This window comes from Herpailurus yagouaroundi, unplaced genomic scaffold (genome assembly GCF_014898765.1).
Source record: "Herpailurus yagouaroundi ecotype Mexico unplaced genomic scaffold, PumYag 188, whole genome shotgun sequence".
Classification (NCBI taxonomy): Eukaryota; Metazoa; Chordata; class Mammalia; order Carnivora; family Felidae; genus Herpailurus; species Herpailurus yagouaroundi.
The window spans coordinates 10,031,230-10,051,320 of record NW_024412419.1 but is presented as its reverse complement, the minus strand read 5'-3'; the positions used below and the strand labels follow the sequence as shown (position 1 = coordinate 10,051,320).

General features: G+C 37.6%; 1 long non-coding RNA gene across 2 annotated transcripts in view; it reads left to right on the top strand.

Annotated features, from left to right (window-relative positions):
- The first annotated feature begins 234 nt into the window (after nucleotides 1-234).
- LOC121044116 (uncharacterized) overlaps nucleotides 235-20,091 on the top strand; it is a 144,171-nt gene continuing 124,314 nt past the window's right edge. For both annotated transcript variants that reach the window (XR_005797138.1, XR_005797137.1), the window contains exons 1-2: nucleotides 235-377; nucleotides 6,025-6,077. This is a non-coding gene — a long non-coding RNA (uncharacterized LOC121044116). The remainder of the gene's footprint in view (nucleotides 378-6,024; nucleotides 6,078-20,091) is intronic.

Below are 20,091 nucleotides of genomic sequence, written 5' to 3'. Positions count from 1 at the left end.
TTTATTTATTTATTTATTTATTTATTTATTTATTTATTTATTTATTTGGAAGTTTTCTTATGGTTCCCAGCGATCTTCAATTCTTAGTGGTCCCACCCTTGTTTATTCCCCTTGCCTTAAAGTTGAACTGGATCCAGTTAGACGTGCTTCTAGAAGATAGAATTTGGCAAAAATGGCAGAATGCGTCTTCCTGGTTAGGTTACCAAGGATGGTGGTTTCATCTTGCAGGCATTCTCTCCCTGGCTCTTCCTAGGTGAGGGCTCTGATGGAGAGGGTGAATGAGGGCAAGAGCTCAGGGCAGCCTCTGGCCGAAGGCCTGTGGGAACTGAGGCCCTCAGGCTGATAGCCTCCACGGAGCCGGGTCCTGCCAACAATGGGTAAGGGTGTTTGGATGCAGATCTTACCCCAGTAGAGCCTAGAGTGACTTTGCCACCCCCGCCCCCCATCAATGTCTTAATTGAAACCCTGTGAGTAGGGCAATCATTCATCCTGGTTTGCCGGGGGCGAGAAGTTTCCTGGGACGTGGGCCTTCCAGTTTTAAAACCTGGCAAAGTCTTGGGCAAACCAGGATGAGTTGATGAGATAGTAGTTGTGAGCTAATAGCTGTGTGTTGTTTCCAGATGCTAAACGTGAGGGTAATTTGGTAGGCAGGGGTAGGAAACTAATACACGTCTATTCAGGATCCACCTCAGGCATAAGGTGTCACAGGAAAACCTCTGATTAGTAAGTGGTGCTTAGAGGTCCTTCATCAGATCCCCTGCAGTATTCTGTACTTTATGACAGCATCTGAAACTCTTCTTTCTGTTGCACCAGACCAGAAACACTCTGAACGCAGGGACTATGTTTATCTCCAAGGAAATCTTTGCAATATTCAGAGCAGATATCACAGTACTGGAACTGAATGATGTGTGCATATGCCCTGGCTGGCTTACTTAATACTCTTCTGTGTACTATAAAAAAACGTCATTACTTAGGGAGACGATGCTTTATAAATCAAAAATACATTAGCTCAAGTAAATTTTGATCTTTTTGCATTATGACAAGATTTCTTGCATCTTTTCCGTGTTGCGAGAAAAATAAAAACTTGCTCCTTTTTCTTTGTTTTGTTTTATTTTTAAGCCAGAGCTGTTTTCACAAATCCGACTCCTCATTTTGTGGTTAAGGACACGATTAAGGAATCAAAGGACTTTGATTTTGTGATCAAGGTATTTCAGAATAAATTGACACCTGTGTTGAAGTAACAAGAAACTCATTACCAATAATATAGAAGTAACTTCAAACTCTGTCTTCATTTCACTAAGAAGCATGGATATTCATCTTTGTGTAACGATGATTCAGTAAAAGAAACAGATATGACAGGGGCACTTGGGTGGCTCAGTCGGTTAAGCATCTGACTTCAGCCTAGGTCATGATCTCACCATTGCCTAGTTTAAGCTCCGCACCGGGCTCTGCGCTGACAACTCAGAGCCTGGAGCCAGTTTGAGATTCTGTCTCCCTTTCTCCTCTGCCCCTCCCCCACTCACACTCGGTCTGTCTCAGAAATAGACGTTAAAAAAAAAAAAAAACGATTTGACAAAATGGGAAAGCTTTATAAAGGATCGGTTGTGTCTGTCATTGGTAGACTTGCCTAGAGATCTGAAAATAGGGTTTGTAACAGACAACATTCAATCCTATTAACTTAATTGACGAAAACACCAAGTTATATGATTATTATTCAGTTCAGTCTCTAGGGGCCACATTCCTTTTGTTTAGTTTGAGCTCCGGGCAATTGCTCTTTAAACCTGTGCACGCAGTTATGTCTTAGCAAAGAGTGAAGAGTGTGGCTACAAATTGCACCAGTGCCATATTTCTGCAAGCAAAACACATCTTACATTTTTCTTTTGTTTCTTGTAAAGGTGTTTTTATATAATATGAGTCAATTATTATAGTCTTTCCATATATAGTCTAATGACTTATTTAATTTTTTAATGTTTATTTATTTTGAGAGAGAGAGGGAGCATGAGTAGGGGAGCTAGGGGAACAGCAGAAGGAGAGAGAGAATCACAAGCAGGGGTTCACAAAATCCCGACACGGGGCTCGAACTCACGAACCATGAGATCATGCCCTCAGCCAAAATCAAGAGACGCTTAACTGACTGAGCCAGCCAGGCGCCCCATGATTTCTTTCTTTTTAAGAGTTTACTTTCTCCAATGCCTGAACAGAGTATCAATGAAGTTTGCTAATATAAACCCCACCGGACCACAAATTCAACCCCCCACTCCTTTTGTTGGGCTTTATTTGTTGACTTACTGCTTCTTGATCTTCCTTTGGTTCATTGGGAGCTATTTTCTACACTTTTTGGTGGGAGTAGGTAAAGGAAGGAAGATTTTTTTTTTTTAATGTTTATTTTTGAGAGAGAGAGCATAAGCAGAGGAGGGACAGAGAGAGAGAGAGAGAGACAGAGACAGAGGATCCCAAGCAGGCTTCAGGCTGACTGCAGTGCCCAATGTGGGGCTCGAACTCATGATCTATGAGATCATGACCCAAGCCAATGTCAGATGCTTAACCAACTTAGCCAGCAGGTGCCGCAGGGAAGATTTTTTTTTGTTTTTAATTAGTCACAAACAGAATGAAAATAAAGGTTTTATTAAATGGCAGAGTGTCATGAGTGTTGGAGAGAGATGATATCATACAGGGATGCAGCAAATAGGAAATGTGAAAAAGAAAATTCTTATATTTCAGAAAATTTAAGGGAAGCAGTTACTGCATAAAGTGAGATGTTGGCCTCAAGGCATTTTTATAAGTAAATAAGCCAAACATTTGTAGCTTTCTAGAGCATAAAATATAGAGAATATTTAACATTTTACTGCTTTATAAGAACCAAGTATTGATGTGTTTATTATATCTAATATGAACACTTTAAATGTTCATATTATATTTTCTTTGCAAACTTTCATTGAAAGGGAATTTGGTTAACAGTTTAAGTTCTTTATTAGGTATTTGAGACAAGTTACAAGTGATGTCCTGTGCAAAAAAAAAAAAGAATTTATTTTATAGTTTGTAAAACATTAATATTTCTTGTTCTCACTTTAAAGTTTGCACGATGCTTCTGAATCTTCATCTGTTATTCTAGCCTCTTACTTTTCTATGGAATTTACAGTCTTTACCTCATACAACCTATGAAAAATGCTGGGGGATTACTACTAAATAAAGTTTGAAACTTACTCATTTCTGAAAAGGATGTGTGCAATCCTGTTTATGGATTAATTCTCCCTTCAGAGAGAGCTATGTGTTTCCTTGTGTCAAACTACATCTTAGAACGCTAGTCAGAATGTATGTTTCCTATGGTACATTCTATTAAGTTAGCTGTTAGTCGTCAAAGATAGTGTGCGAGTTAGAATACATTGTATTTAGAAAGCTAGAGATTTAATCTCTCAGATTATATTATATGTTTCAAGTTTTATGCCCCCCCATCATAAAGGAAATGATATCTGGGGTATTTCAATAATACCCAAACTGTGCATTCAATTCATGGCAAATTAGGCGGAACTGGATCTTACCTACTGTTAGCTTCCCTTCCCTATCTTGCATTAATGGAAGTTGTACTAAATAAATACTCTCCAGTTGAACTAATTAAGCCCCCCCAAAAGTATGCTCAAAATCATGAGTTAATGTTCTATTTATATTTTTCCTACCATTTCTATACAATTAAATAATATTCTAAATATTAAAAATAGTTATCAACCTGAGATCATTGCAAGAGGTCGGATTCATGCTAAGAAAGTCAAGAAATTTGAAATTTGGACACATTGATGATATGTTCACACACTAACATTAGCTCATGTTGCTAATGAGATGAATATTTTTAGGTAAATAAAAGAATAATTGTGACAATAGAAAAGCTGCCTCAGGCCACTTTTCTCTACGTATCGATTTTGCTGAATCGTCAAGTTTGTTTTACTTCTTGAATTCCACATAAAGTAAGGTGTGTCCTTGGTCCCCTCACAGACTATACAAATTCTGCCCATAGCCCAAGTTCTAGTTTAAAAGCTAGAACTTGCTTCTTAGTTTAAATTGCTTCCCAGAAATTTCTTGGTGGCTGCACTGTCCTGGATGCTTCTATGACACAGTCCTCTGTTATTAGCTACTATTCATTTCAGTTACGTATTGACTTACTCATCTGTTAGGCAGGGTAGCGTCCACATTTTTGTGTGAATAAAATTACCTCGGCAGCTTCTGTACTTGTCTGTCTGCCTGGAAAGATGTAATTTAACAGATCGAGGATGATCTACAGAAATCTCCCCATCTTAGAGGACCATGTACCCATTCTGTTCAACTTAACCTACTTGCTCTTATGAAATATTACTTTCTCTATTTCTGCCAAACACACGCTGAGGACTTTATTCTCCTGCACCATGCCAAAAACTCATGTATTTTCTGTAATTTTTTTCCAACATCTTGTGACACTGCTTGGCATCTTGGAAGACCCAAAAAGTAGTAGGCTGTAGTTATTTTATTTCAATCTTCAGTTTGTTCACTGTGCAAACTCCTTCCTAAGTGTATCGTAAGCGTTCTGCTTTATGACCATGATCATCTCATTGAATTAAATTTAATTTGATAATTGTGTGGATTTAAATCTTGTAACAAGTCTTTAAATCTTTATTTCCACATGCGTGCATGGTTTTATTTTATTTTTTTTCATTTGTATGTTGCTTAATAGGATCGTGTTTTCAAGTCTATTTTAGTAAAGTAACGTGTAAAATAAAACTGAGACCTTATGCGTTTGAAATGAAAATAAAAGGCATATAGATCAGAACAGGAGAAATAAGACTTTTTGTTTATAAGTGACATAATCATATGTAGAAATGCTGAAATAATTAAAAAAAAAAAACCTCTTGTAACTAATAAGCAATTGTAGCAAGGCTTCAGGATACAAGGTTAAGATATAAAATTCAGTCACTTTCCTATATACCAGCAATGAACAGCTGGAATTTGAAATTAAAAGTACAATACCATTTATAATAGCACCCCCCCCAATGAAATACTTAAGGGTATAAATCTAACAAATATTTATATGAAGAAACTAGAGGTATAAATCTAACAAGATTCATATGAAGAAACTAGAAAACTCTGATTAAGTCAAAGAACTGAATAAAAAGGTATTCCGAGTTAATAGATACAAAGACTCGGGGCGCCTGGATGGCTCAGCCAGTTAAGCATCTGACTCTTGGTTTTGGCTCAGTTCATGGTTTCATGGTTTGTGAGTCCAAACCCTGCCTTGGGGTCTGTGCTGGCAGTGCAGAGCCTGCTTGGGGTTCCCTCTTCCTCCTGCTCTCTCTGTCCCTCTCCTTCTCTCTCTCTCTCTCTCTCTCTCTCTCTCTCTCTCTCTCTCTCTCTCTCTCAAATAAAGAAACTTAAAAAAAATTTTTTTGAAGAAAAAAAAAGACTCAGTATTGTCAAAATGTTAGTTTTTTCCCCCCAATTTGATCTATACATTCAATGGAATCCCAGTCAAAATCATTGACAAACTGATTGTAAGTTTAAATGGAGAGGAAAAGCCCAAGACTAGCCAACACAATCTTGAAGGGCATATGAGGGAAATGTCTTCCTTTCTCTCAATTTTGCTGTGAAACTAAAAATTTCCTTTAAAAGTAAAGTCTCAACAAGAAAAAAGTAAGTTTTAGGGGAGCATGGGTGACTCAGTTAAGCCTCCTGCTTCAGCTCAGGTCTTGATCTCGTGGTTCATGAGTTCGAGCCCCACATCAGACTCTGTGCTGACAGCTCAGAGCCTGGAGCCTGTTCTGATTCTGTGTCTCCCTCTTTCTGCCCCTCCCCATTTATGCCCCCCCTCTCAAAAATAAACATTAATTTTTTTATGTTTATTCATTTTTGAAAGAGAGAGACAGAGCACAAGCAGAGGTGGGGTGCCCCTCAAAAATAGACATTAAAAAAAAAAGACGAGTTGTTGCCAAAAGTTCATAGAAATGACATAGTCTAAAGTATGTTCAAATAATTGAATCTTCAATATACACATTTCTCCTGTAGGCATCTGGCAGAAAGAGAAGCACTGAAATTGTCAGAGGATCTACTCACTACATGTAAGTGATAAACTTTTGTGATGAGCTGAGTAAAAAACCAGGGCAAAGTTATTTCAGTGACCTCAGAGATGTTTCCTTCACTTAGGGTCATCACATGTAAAGTTTACCTTCAGTATAACAATGAGACTCAGAAATTCCCATTCATGCCCAGTTCCTTAATCACTCTGATTCCATTGTAGGCAAGAAAAAAGACAGGAGAGAACAGGTCAACACTGTGGTAATAATACTTTAAAGAATACTTTCCCATAAGAAACAAGAAATTGGGATGGTACATTTCATGGTTCTTTTCTATCTCTGCAGCCAAATGAAATTATCCAACTAAGTATAGCCTTTCTGTGGAGTCTTCACCCTCAAAGATGTTACGACTCTATTATCTTCTCTCTCTTTCTCAGTATTGGCCTTCCAAATTTGTGATGATGTGTGCATTTCAAAAACGTTTTCCAAACACTGCACTCAGTAATGGACCATTTGTTTAAGAGGGTCAGAGTAGTTCAAACTTCATAACGTGTATAAATGTGTAAGAGTGGGTCAAATATTACCTTACACTTCTATAACCAAACGCAAGTTATTATGGTTATACTTAAAGGGAGGTTATTGTGACCTTGGTTCCCATATCTTAATAAATTATTACCATATTCAACAGTGAAAATTCAAGCATTTGATCAGAGGTCATTCTTGAGTTTTCATTTTCATCTAGGAACTAATTTGACTTCTAATATGTAGAAATCACTGAGTGCCCAAATCATTCTAATATGTAGAATCTCACTAAGTGTCCAAATTCCTGCGTTATTCTTTAATGAAGGAAAGAACATGATTCTTAAGTTCTTCAGACTTCCAGTTTAGACTTTTACATATATTGATAAGGATTTATAAATACAGGAATGACAAGCTCTGTTAGACATCATACAGCTTATTTTATGAAAGATAACTGTCTTAAAATGAATATATCTTAGTCTGGAAGAACTGAGATTGAAACACTTTCTCTGGAGAGGAAGTAAAATAAGTAGAATATGCATAAATATTAATATGTCCATTTTTAAAATTATTTTTGACTATCTGGGTTGAAAGAATAGATACTATGAAATGGAAATAACAGGTTTGGTAATCACCCAAACCTAGGAGCAAACCCAGGCTTGAGCCTTTTCTAGAAACTTTTGGAATCTTACGTTATGTGAAATTTTTCGAGATTCAATTCCCTGATAAGGAAATAATACCACCCAATTTTTTTTTTTTTTTTTTTTTTTGCTGGGGGGTGGAGAAGTGAACAAAATAATAATATATACATAATGTGTTCAATACGTGTAAAGTTTTCCTTCCCTTAGCTAAAGCCGCTATCATGGATTAGCATCACTGTTCTCCTGAGTCTCTAGTTTAGTGGGCATTATTGGGACTTATGTTGGTTTTATGTAAATAGGCAACACAATGTGTTGTTAGAAACGTAGGATGTAGATTCAAATGTCCTGATGTCAAGTTCTGCCTTGAGAACACTTTTGCTGTGTTTGTTGGACACATGACTTAAATAATGCTGGTGATGCTTTCTACTAAATCGTAGGTGTTTGTGAGCTCAAATGTGATAACAAAGGCAGACACTCTTTGCAAAACACAAAACTTTAGTCACTACGTCTCAGTCTAAGAAGCTGAAAAACATTAGAGATGTATTTCTACATGAAGGCTAGGCTAAATAACTGAACAATTCTGTTGTTTTTTCTACCTAACAGATAATACCCAACAAGGTTCAATTGTTACTAATTGGCATTAATAATCTGTGTCCTGATCAAAGAAATTACTATGATATGTAGACTTATTTATGAATATATGCACCATCACATGGATTCACCTGTTTGAAATCAGATTCCTCAGGTTCCATGGTATCCTGGTGTCAAAGCTTGAACTTTGTGAGATGTTTTCAAAATTTATGAATGATTTAGAGCAGTCATTTAACATTTGAAACCTATGAAATAAGAATCTTTTAAAATAATTGTTTAGCTTTTTTTTTTTTTTATAATTTTTTTTCAACGTTTATTTATTTTTGGGACAGAGAGAGACAGAGCATGAACGGGGGAGGGGCAGAGAGAGAGGGAGACACAGAATCGGAAACAGGCTCCAGGCTCTGAGCCATCAGTCCAGAGCCCGACGCGGGGCTCGAACTCACGGACCGCGAGATCGTGACCTGGCTGAAGTCGGATGCCTAACCGACTGCGCCACCCAGGCGCCCCTTGTTTAGCTTTTCTAACCAAGCTAAATGGACATCATAAGATCCTGTGAACTGGGCATCATGCCTTTATTTTTGTTTCCCCACTTTTTTTTGTTTACATGGAAGCTCTACCCCCAACCTGGGGCTTGAACTCATGACCCCAAGGTCAAGAGCCACATGCTCTGCTGACTGAACCACCCAGGCACCCCGAGACATCTTCTCTCTGACAGAAGAACCCAAGATGCAGATAAGTCAAATAAGTTAAAATTTATATGGTCAGTGAGTGGAAGTCTAAGGGTAGAGCCTATGTTGCCTGTTCTGAGATAAAATGAAATGTTCACAATGTGAATATCGTAAATAACACATTCCCCCTACAGTCCCCAAAGCAGGCCTCTGATGAATGTGACTCTGACGCCTCACTCTTTGTGCTCAGGATGTGCCTCTGTGTGACCCTGAGTAATCTCAGTAAGTGGATTCTGTTTAAATAGAAGAATATGATGAGATGAAAAGAAGGAAGGTGGGAGAGAAGGTGATTCCGAACGTAGAACAAGAGACATTTCATGAAAAATTGATCACCAACAAAAATGAAAATAGAGGGGCGCCTGGGTGGCTCCGACGGTTAAGCATCCGACTTCGGCTCAGGTCATGATCTCACAGTTCACGAGTTTGAGCCCCGCATCAGGCTCTGTGCTGGCAGCTCAGAGCCTGGAGCCTGCTTCACATTCTGTGTCTCCCTCTCTCTGCCCCTTCCCTGCTCATGCTCTGTCTCTCTCTGTCTCAAAAATAAACATTAAAAAAAAAAATGAAAATAGATGCAGCTCTCTGAAACAGGGATGCTCCATTATCTTGTTTTACCAAAAGATCCAGTTTAAATGTTGTCTCTAAGGAGACACGTAAGGATTTTTGGTTGCGTGCAAAGCGTAATCTATATTCAGAATATTTATGAAATTAAAAAAAAAGATTTGGGGAAAACTTATTTCTTTATTTCTTTTTAAGTTTTTTTTTTAATTTTATTTTTGTGAGTGGGGGAGGGGCAGGGAAACATTTATTTTTATGGTTTTTTAGTTTTATTTTTGAGAGAGAGTGTGAGTGAGGGGGGGCGGAGAAAGTTTATTAAAAGTCAAAAGTCTGTGTGATATTCTGGGAAAACAGTTTTAAGCGGGAAGTGAAAGACAAGTTTGACTTCAGTCAATCCTTAATGCATTTTCACAGTCACTTAAAAGAGGCAGATTTATGTGTGTGTGTTTTGGTTCTATATATTGGCTAAATGAATATCAACAATTTAAGTTTATAAAAATCCTTAGGACACTTAAGGGTTCACACGTCACTTAGCTTAAAAACCAATCACATTTTACTATTCCTTCTCCTTGCTTTTACCCACCCGTGTTACACACACGTAGGCACGCCCTATGGTGGGGTTTGCAGGGGTGAGAGGGTACAAAGGGCACTTTCAGCAATGGTTACTCTGGAGAAAGAGCAGGTCAATAGTAAGATGGACTAAAGGACCAAAAACTATCTTGACTGAATGGTAGTGCCCAGAACGGTAATGTTTGCTCTTGTATCAGCCAGGTATTGAAGGTGTTAGGTATTCGTATCTGATTAAGCTTGATAACCATATATTATTATGTCACATTCCATAATGAGAGTAACAACAAGTCATTTGGGCTTATCAGCCAAACCTGAGTACTGCCACGTCTTGTTAATATCAAGGGACAATGTAACTTAGGAAAACAAAACCTTAACTGTCAGCATTCATTCTTTTTTGTGGGCACATCGGGGAATGGCGTAATAAGATCCTAGACCCTAGTCAATGTAGTATTTTCTCTGTTGGGGACTGTGGCAAGAACCGAAAGGGAAATTTTCATTAGCTACACAACTATTACTGTCATAAATTACTGCCAAAGGTAGGGGCACCTGGGTGGCCTAGTTGGGTAAGTGCTGGAGTTTTCATTTAGGCTCAGCTCTTGATCTCCTGGTTCATGGGATCGAGCCCTGCATCAGGTTCTGCGCAGACAGCACAGAGTTGCTTGGGATTCTCTCTCTCTCTTCCCCCCACCCCCCACCTCCTGCTTACTCTCTTCCTCAAAATAGATAAATAAACATAAAAAAATAAATTACTGCCAAATCTAAAAAATAGAGAAAACGCTTCCATACAGGCAGAAAGGCACTGGTTGGCCATTTGCCTTTTTGTAGACTTTGAATAGGTGAGAGCCTCACATTAAAAATAATGGAGTTTCTTTCTTTCTTTTTTTCTTTTTAAAGAAGAGGGGGATATGAAGAGTTCTATCCTCTATGGCTCTTAATTTTCTTTATGTAAGCCAATGTGCTGATACGCCTGGGTGACACAAACACATACCCACCAGACTTGCACCTGTTAATTCAGTGTTGATCTCATTAACAATAACTGGGTTTTCATGAGAAATAAAAAAAAAAAAAAAAAAAAAAAAGAATTTCCCTTCTGTTCAACCACTTTTTTACAAAGCACCTTTTCTCCATTCTGTTGCCTTTTTAAAATGTCTACGTCAGGGTCTGGAACCTATAGTTGCTGAGAACTACTCCTTATCTGAATCCCATCTCTACCCAGATATTTCCTTCGAAACGGGAAGGGCCCAAAAGTCTGGCTGCAGGACCCCACACTATTGGCTCAAAGAAGCCTGAAGGAGATCTGCTCTGTCACCGCCTCACGTGCACTGAGTCTGTCATGAGAGGTCTACTGGTCCAAAGCCTTCCAATTTCTCCCGAGTCTGGTCTGGCAGGTCCCACAGACGAGCACTCTTGTCTACACGTGATACTTCCCTCCTCTGTGACTGCCAATGCCAGCCCACAAGTAATTCAAATTAATAGTCTATCATATATTGAATAACTTTTAGAATTATTTCTTCAAATATTTTTTCTGAACTTTTCTTTCCTTCTTTTCCTCTTGGGATAACAATTTTTTTTTTTTTTTTGTCTCTCTCAAAAATAAAAAAAACTAAAAAAAAAAAAAAAAAAAAAGCCTTGTTTTTCCCTCTACTCTTCTTGGGTCAAGGTTCCCCTGTGCAGGTCTCTTTTTTTTTCTCTCATACCCTTTGCAAATCCCAGCCTCTTCAGCTCCAATTGGACTGACTTCCAGTCTTCCCATAATTCTAACTTTGGGTTCTACTTCCCTGTGTCACAGTAGGTAAGGTGTCCCTGGTCAGATAGCCTGGACAAAGGTGGGCCTCAATGTGTGTGCTCCTCTTCTCTCGGGGATCAGACCGCTATGCTGTCTGTGAGGTATGAATGACATTGTCTCATGTATATTATGTTTTTTTTTCAAGGAGATCATGACCTGAACCAAAGTCAGATGCTAAACTGAATGAGCCACCCAGGCGTTCCCCCAATATTATAGTTTTTATGGTGGATGGACAAATACTATACTAGTTACTTCGTCAAGATTGCATGCTGAAATTTACCCATTTCCTGTACATTTAAAGACGCTTTATTAATTTCTTCCAGTAATAACTAAAACTGCTATCCAATTATTATTCTTTCACACATGATTAAATATCTTTCCTTAAAAGCTGCAGTGGTAGTGATAATTCTGGAAAAAGTCTAAGTCATCAATTTCAATTATTTAATATAATAATTATCATAAAATTATGACATTCTTACAGAAAACCAGCCATGGCACATAGCACCATATGTGGATTTCTCATTAATCCTTATAGAACCCTTTAAGGTAGATACTCTATTCATTCCAACTGTGAGAGAAACGGAACAGAGTAATCAACTCACTCAGTATGGCCTCATCATTAGCTAGCACATTCTGAATTCCCGAAAGAAATTCTGGGAGTTTGCCCCCAGAGCGCACACTCTTGACTCTTCTATCATGTGAAGAATACTTAAATAACAAATTAAACTGTGAAATGACACATTAGTGATCAGTGCGAAATAAACAATTTTTTAGGGAGAAACCTTTAAAAGTCACAAAATGGAAGCATAGCTAATGAACGTTTGTAAGTAAAACAAAAGGGGGAGGGAAAAAACATTTTGCAGATATGTCATAGTAAAGAACGTACCAAGGGAAAAATAGGCTTGATAATTAATGTGTAGAAGAGTGGAGTTTCTGACTATAAATAACTCAAAGTTCAAGCTAATTTCTTATTCTGTCATTAAAGGAAGAGGCAGGAACCACAAATCCCTAAACTGGACGCAGGCAGGGAACTTGTTTGAGAATCCCTGCTCGCAGAAGATTTGTAAACCAGCATGAATTTGCAGCACACTTACTTAAGTGATTAAGGGAATTAACTATCACTGCTAGGGATTAAACTAGTTTAGATAAGTCACTGGTTTCTGGCAGGGCTACAGGGGGGGGAAAGGAGCCATGAATCATGGAAGGAGAAGGCAACTGGCTCTGGGCCCAGCCTGGCAAGTGGTAAGATCATTGACCTTGGGCAGGTCATTTCTCCCCTTGAGACCCTATCTGCGTTCAGGGACCTTGAATACATAATCTTTAAAGTACTTATTCCCTCTCCCTTCTATCCATACTTTATCAATGAAATAAGCAAAAGATCTTTGAAATTTTTAATCCAAAATAAAACTACCAAGTGAACAATGCTTAATGGAATCCTATTGTACGACAATAGATTTCACTGCAAATAAATACTTAATGATAACCATTCTTGGAATTTAAAACAATCTCACAGGATCATCTAGCACAAATTAGTAACTAGTCTATATCACTGTATTCATTCAAATGTGCTTTTATGAGCCCTCTGTCCGTGGAAATTCTTGTAAATAGTTAGCAAAGTGACCATGGGAAATTCATCAGGATAAGAACTAGGGAAAATCCTGAACATCTACACATCAGTGTGCCCTGCTAACGTGGAAGCTCTGTGATGAGAAGTGAGGAGAACAAAGCGAAACAAAACATCAGTCTACTGGCTAGAAGCTTATTTTGTTTCTTAGAAGCTGTGTGAAGTTAGACATTATTTTAATTTGTTAAGCTGCAATTTCTCAGTCTTTGAAATAAATTAATAATGTCAAATCTGCAGAGAAATTAGAGGATTGCTGATGGTGAATATAAAAGATGGAGTAGTTATCATTCATCATCTTTCTTTGGTTTATAGAGAAACAAAACTGCTATTTTATCAATTGTATTTTTTAACAACCTTTTTGGGAATATCTATGACATAAAAATAGTATATATTGAAGCTACACAGCTTGACGTTTTGATATATGTGTACATTGTGAAAAAAATCACCACAATCAAGCTAAAAAATGTATCCTCGCCTGCACAGGTACAATTTCTGTGTGTGTGTGTGTGTGTGTGTGTGTGTGTGTGTGTGTGTGTGGACTTGAAGGTCTATCCTCTTTGAAAATCTCAAGGATGGAAGACATTGTTGTTAACTGTCATCACCATGCTGCCCATTGAATCTCCAGAACTCATTCATCTCGCATAACCAAAACAATATGCCCTTTGACCAATATTTCCTCATTTCCCTCCCCCCCATCCCTGGCAACTGCCCTTCTACTCCCTGCTTCCAGGTAGAAGTGAGGTCATGCAATATTGGTCTTTCTCCTTCTGGCTTATTTCACTTAGCTTCGTGCTCTCTACTTTCATCCATGTTGTTGCAAATGGCAGAATTCCTTTTTTTTTTTTTTTAAGGCTGATTTGTATATATATTTTTTTCAACATTGGTGCCATCATTATGAAAAACAGTATGGAGGTTCCTCAAAAAATTAAAAATAGAGCTACCATATTCAAGCAATTCCACTTCTGGGTATATATTCAAAGGCAATGAAATTTGGAAATCAGTTATGGTTTTGTTTTAACTTTCTACTCATTCTTTAATTCACAAGAGAAATAATATCTCAAGGCATGAAAGATATGAATATACTTAAAAGAATTCTGGCAATTAAGTAAAAATGTATAAAATAGCAGAATGTAAACAAAAGCAGATTATCTAAACAAGAATTTGTAAAGGTGTAAAGTTCAGTAAACGTATTTAATACAGTTTACTAATTTTCTTGAAAACATATGTAAATTAATTTAGATTAAAACACAGCTTAACACTTGACTGAGTGATTTGTCACATTATAACCATTCGAATGATTGTGTCATTATTGTTTTTTTTAATTACTCCTGATATCAGATTTACAATGAAGGAAATATTCTACCTCTTCTCAGCATTTATCCTTTGAATCCTTTATTTAAAGAAAACTCATATTGCTTACTCTCTAACATCTGTGCTAGATATTAGAAAGATATAAAAATCAGTAAAATATGGGTCTTTCTTTGAAGGTACTTATCATGACAAAGTGCGGTCATAATAGAGATAAAAACATCCTGAGGTTGGAGATAATTTTATCTGAGGTATGAAAAGTGATATCCCAGAAGAAATCACATTTTAAATGGACTTTGAAATAGAGAAGTGCTTTGATAAATGGGGGAAATGAGAGGAACAGAGCCACAGATAGGTGAAAAGTGTGGCTTAGTTTGGAATCCCGTAGCGTGAAATAACTACAGAGTAAAGTGCATAGAAACGTTAGTGGAGATAATGTAGAAGTTGTTGATTGGTGTTAGATCGTGGAGGCCTCTGAATGCGATAGTGAGGAGTTTATATTAAGTACGGAGAGCCATTCAGGGCCCCTGGCATTTTCTAAGATGGTGAGAGATGTTAGCAGAATTAAATTTCAGAAATACCGCATCAGGTTTGGAAGGGAAAAGTTTGAAGCGGATCAGAAAGGATGGGGATGAGAGTTGAAGAGATTCTAGGGTAGTGGTAGATAATAGGTTTTCATTAAAATGCAGTGCAAAAGAGGAGGTGGCGTTTCATCACGTCTAGATTCTTCCTGGTGTTCCCGGAAGACCGCCCAGATGCCTGGCCATAACTGGGACATGACCAGGCCAGTCATGGTGCCTTAGTTGGCTGTCTCCATGATCGTCCTTTGGTAAATCTGGCTCCCTGTGGTCCCGCTCTCTGGTGTCACGTGTCTGCTCCTGGTTCCCGAGACCTTTCTCCTTTCCCCTTTGCCCTTTCAGCTCTGGGTGGAGCCCTAGATCTTTTCCCCCTCTCAAACCCCAGGTTCTTCATCAGTCACAGATGCCCCAATGATTTGAATGGGAAACTGGGAACCAAGCAAAAGCTGGTCAAGTGATTTCCAGAGGCTGTTTTCATTTTCAGATGTCCCTCTGTATTCTTGTCACAAAAGTCTCTCCTGACAAACTTACATAGACAACTTCCTTAATGCCAAATTTTTGTTCAAACATTACCTTCTTGAAAAGGCTACATGGACCTGTTTAAATTTCAACAGACCACCTCACACTTAGCTCTGAATCTGCCACAACAGACTCTATTTTTAAAATATAAATCCTGCTGTAAGTATTTATTGCTTTCTAATATACCGTGTTAATTTCCATATTAAACTTTTGTCTGCCTCTCCTATAGTCCCAGCAGAACATAAGTAACATAGAGAGAGTCTTTGTTTATTTTCGTTGAAACATCTCTCCTCAGTAAAATTCTTCACAGCTGCCACTCAGCAGACATTTCTGGTAGACTGGACTGAATTGGGAACATTTCTATGATATGAGTAGTAAATTACTACTTGGCGCATGTTGTGGGCAGACTAATAGCCCCCCAAAGAGGTCCATGTCCTACCTTTGGAAGCCAAACATATTGTGTTTCATGGCAGAGGGAATGAAGGATTCAGGTAGAATTAAAATTGCTGATTGCCTGAGCTTCACATAGGGAGATTATTCTGAATTATCCGCATGGATCACATGTATCACACATTCCTTAAAAGTAGAAATGGAGGCAGAAGATGTTTCCACATAGAGATAGGACGTGAGATTAATTCAATCTGCTGTTGCTGGCTTTAAAAATGGAGGAATACAGCCAGGAGCCAAGGAATGTGAATGGCCTCCAGAAACTGGAAAAAAAACAAGGAAAGATATTCTCCCCCTAGAACTCCATCCAGAATGTTAGCCCACCAAGATCTTCACTCCTTGGGAACTGTGTCAGACTTCTGATCTACCGAACTGAAAACTAATAAATGTGTGTTGTTTTAAGCCACCAAACGTGTGGTGATTTGTTACGCCATCAATAGGAACCTAACACAGCACTTTTCATGAGGGAAGGGTTAAAGTAGTCACCTCCCTTTCCGTGAGCTTGTAAATTCCATGGCCGTTACGTCTTGAAATGTACTCCTGTGATTCTACATGTGTATGATTATAATTTCAGAAAACCACTTCTCTGAATGTTTGGAAAAGCTTTCCAAATACTTGGTCACAATCTTTCTGGCATGTCTACTGGTAAATAGAAAATCATAGACTGAAAATAAATTACAGAGCATATTTCCAATCTCAGTGTTTTGCTGTATCCTTACTCTTCTTTCTCTTCAGCTATTTTTACTGCTAGAAACATCTGTGAGAAGAGCTGGATGTGAAACAGTATGGAATACGGTTTGCTGAGAGGTGCTCTGAAAAAAAAAAGATCATGTCAATAGTTTTTACTTAAGAAAAAGCGAAAGTAACATTGAAACTGCACAGACTGCATTATAAAAATACTCTTCAAAGTGTATTATACTTCGAAATAGTTGCTCATTAGGTGGAAAGTGTGACTATATTATGGAAAGAGTATTAGATTGAAAGTCAGGCTATTTTGTCTCTATTAGTTCTTTATTTTTAGACTGTATGTTCAGTTTCTGTATGTGAAGGTGCAAAAGTTTAATGTGTAAAGTGTGATGTTTAAATGTGAGGCAAACTATTGTAAGTAATGGAAAAAATGTTAATTGAATAGTCAAGAGGATTTCATTTGTAAAAAGAGCACAAGTTTTAGAATCACAACGAGCTTGGCTTGAATTCTCACTCCGCCATTGTCTCTTGAGGCTTAATCAAGTTCTTTACTCTCTCAGCTCATCTTGCTCCTCATTTGTAATAAGAACAACAATCCCAGTTTTAAGGGCTGTTTTGAGGACTTAATGTAATAATGCTATCGGTTTCCTCATGCAGTGTCTTGCTTTTAATAAAAAAAAAAATAATGTTAACTGAAATAGATCCAAGCAAGTTTCTCTGTATCTGGGGATCTTCTATGAGACTTACCTCTGTCTTCATTTATAAGAAGTGACTCTTGCTCCTTCTGAGAGAATGAAATGAGACAACATATGGATTTGCCTAATACCGATTCGGTATTCAACAATTATTTACTAAAAAATACAGAGTCCAAAGTCCATACGTTCTGTTTTCTGAGGAGGGCTTGGCACAGGTTAAGAAATGTCAACATCTCAATCATACGCCCTGATCTTACATAATGCATTTCCATCTTGTGAAGGAAGTATGAGTGTCATGTTGACCTTCAAGATGGAGAATATGGGCACATAACCCCCAGGGAAGGGGGGAATGCAAATTGTGGGAGCCTTTAGAGTTTGAAGCGGCTACCAGTACAGAGTTGTAGCAACAAGGGGAAAGAAGACTCTGGTGTGGATTGTAAAGTAATGGAAGGGAAGTCCAAACTTAAGAAAGAGATGAAGAGAAGAAAGAAAATCACATGTAGGTTATCTAGCTTTAGGGGGGGTAAGGTAAGGAGGAGAACATAACTGCTGTTGATATTCTTGTGTGGACACTGTCTCTCTCTGTAGGGCAAGGAAGTTTACCCTTTATGGTGTCATCAGTGTCTTTGGGGGTTTAATAAAACATGGTGACCTTCCTTTACCAAAATCAAACGAACATTTGCACAGAATTGCATAGCATTTAAGAGTGATCTGAAGTCCAACCATGGGCTCTAGGTTAAGATCACCCACTGTGAATATATATTTTTAATCAGGAAATTACTTGATGAACATGAAATCAGAATCCAGTAAATGTTCGGTGACATTCAGATGGGAAACAGAGGTGCAGTATAAGATAGAATACTCTTATTACCCTAAGGCAAATGCGGATAATTTGCTTTTTGAGGTCAGAAGCAAAGGGTAAATATTTACAGCAAGAAGAATTGAGTTACTTGGTTCATTCATCCCACAGTGATCAGTAGCCCATCTGCTATTTCAGGTTCTAGGAAGGTTAATGTGGTAGCAAATTCCTAGATGAATTGGATGGGAAGGAAGCCAGAGGTGGGGAGTATAGATCCAAAGTCATCAGAAAACAGTAAAGAAGGAAGTGAAAGGGTCAGTTGACTTGGAGGTGAAGAACATTCATGAGAGGAAAAGCCCAATAGGCAGTTGAGCACATGGAATTAGGAGAAATTGCTTTATTTACACAGAAGTTAATTTGATACCTTTTTTATTGGATTTGTTTAGAGCTACAAACACTCTCTCTTTATAGTAGCAAGCCATTTTGTTGTACAAGCCAGATCTTTGGGACAAATCCAAGAAACTTAACTTCCTCTGACACACAGTACGATCCAGCTTTAGTTTAAGAACAAAGTGTCTGCAACCTATCGATACTAAAAATTGACCTCCAATTTATCATCTTAACCTGCATCGGAATGACCAGTATGGAGGCATTACTATTGGATATAATGTCAAACAGGATTTCAAGTGCACAAACCTTCCCAAGGTTATTAAATTTCAAATATAAACTGGTGACATAGAGAAATGAAGTGTGAAAGGACAGAGGTGATACACCTGCATTTATTTTGGAAAACTGATTATTATTGCGTGGGTATCTGGACCCACCTATATTGACATATTACTATTTTGAGGGTAAAAAAAAACACTTGGATTTTCCTTTTTTCTTTCCTATTACTTTATTTTATTTTATTTATTTATTTGTAAATGTTTATTTTTGAGAGAGAGAGAGAGAGAGAGAGAGAGAGCGAGCAGGAGAGGAGTAGAGAGAAAGGGAGGCAGAAGATCTGAAGCAGGCTCCATACTGACAGCAGCAAGCCCAATGCTGGGCTTGAACTCATGAACTGTGAGATCATGACCTGACCTGAAGTCCAACGCTTAACCAACTGAGCCACCCAGGCACCGCCCCCCTTACTTTATTTTTAAATTTATATTATGAAATGCATATATAAAGTATATATAATATGCATGTAGAATTAAAGAATTAAGACAAAATGATGACAGGAAACTATTAACCAGCCTAAGAAAGATATTCCCTCTCCCACAAAGAAAACCACTACACTGAATATTTTAGTAATAGTTCTCCAGATCTTCTTTACAGCTTAGTTTTACCCATTGCTCACTACATATAAATGGTATCCTAGCATAAGCCTTTTATGCATATGATTCTTTTTCTGCAAAAGCTTCCTTTCTAGGTTATTTGCCCAGTGTCTCTTTTTATAATCCCTTTTTATACTATGGAGTATAATATGCACACAAAGAACATGCAAAATACGTGTGTACAGTTTGACTACTGATGCTGATAAAATGAACACCTATATACACACCAACCAACTTTAAAAATGAAAAAGTCCCAATAACTGAATATACTCCAGTGAGCTTCTCAGTAATTATAGACACCTTGTCCAACTCAGAAAAAAAAAATCCACTCCTTAATATTTCCTTGGTTTCCTTAAGGTTTGATCATAAATATACGCATTCCTATGTAATATTTTTAACTTTACATTTTAGACCTTCATATGAATAAAATCACTATAAATACAAAAAATTGTTGAATTTTGCGTTGTGTATCCATGTTGTTTTCTCAACATTGTTTCGGAAAATAGAATATATAATTAATTTGAAATAATATATTTTAGATTAAATTATATATTATTTTGTATTTTATACTAATTATCATTGCTGTATACTTTTTTGTTGTTTGACTCAGCTGTGATTTATTTATCTGCATTTTGATCATCTGATTTTGGTTATTGTTGTTGTTTATGTTGTGAATGATGCAAGTCTGAACCT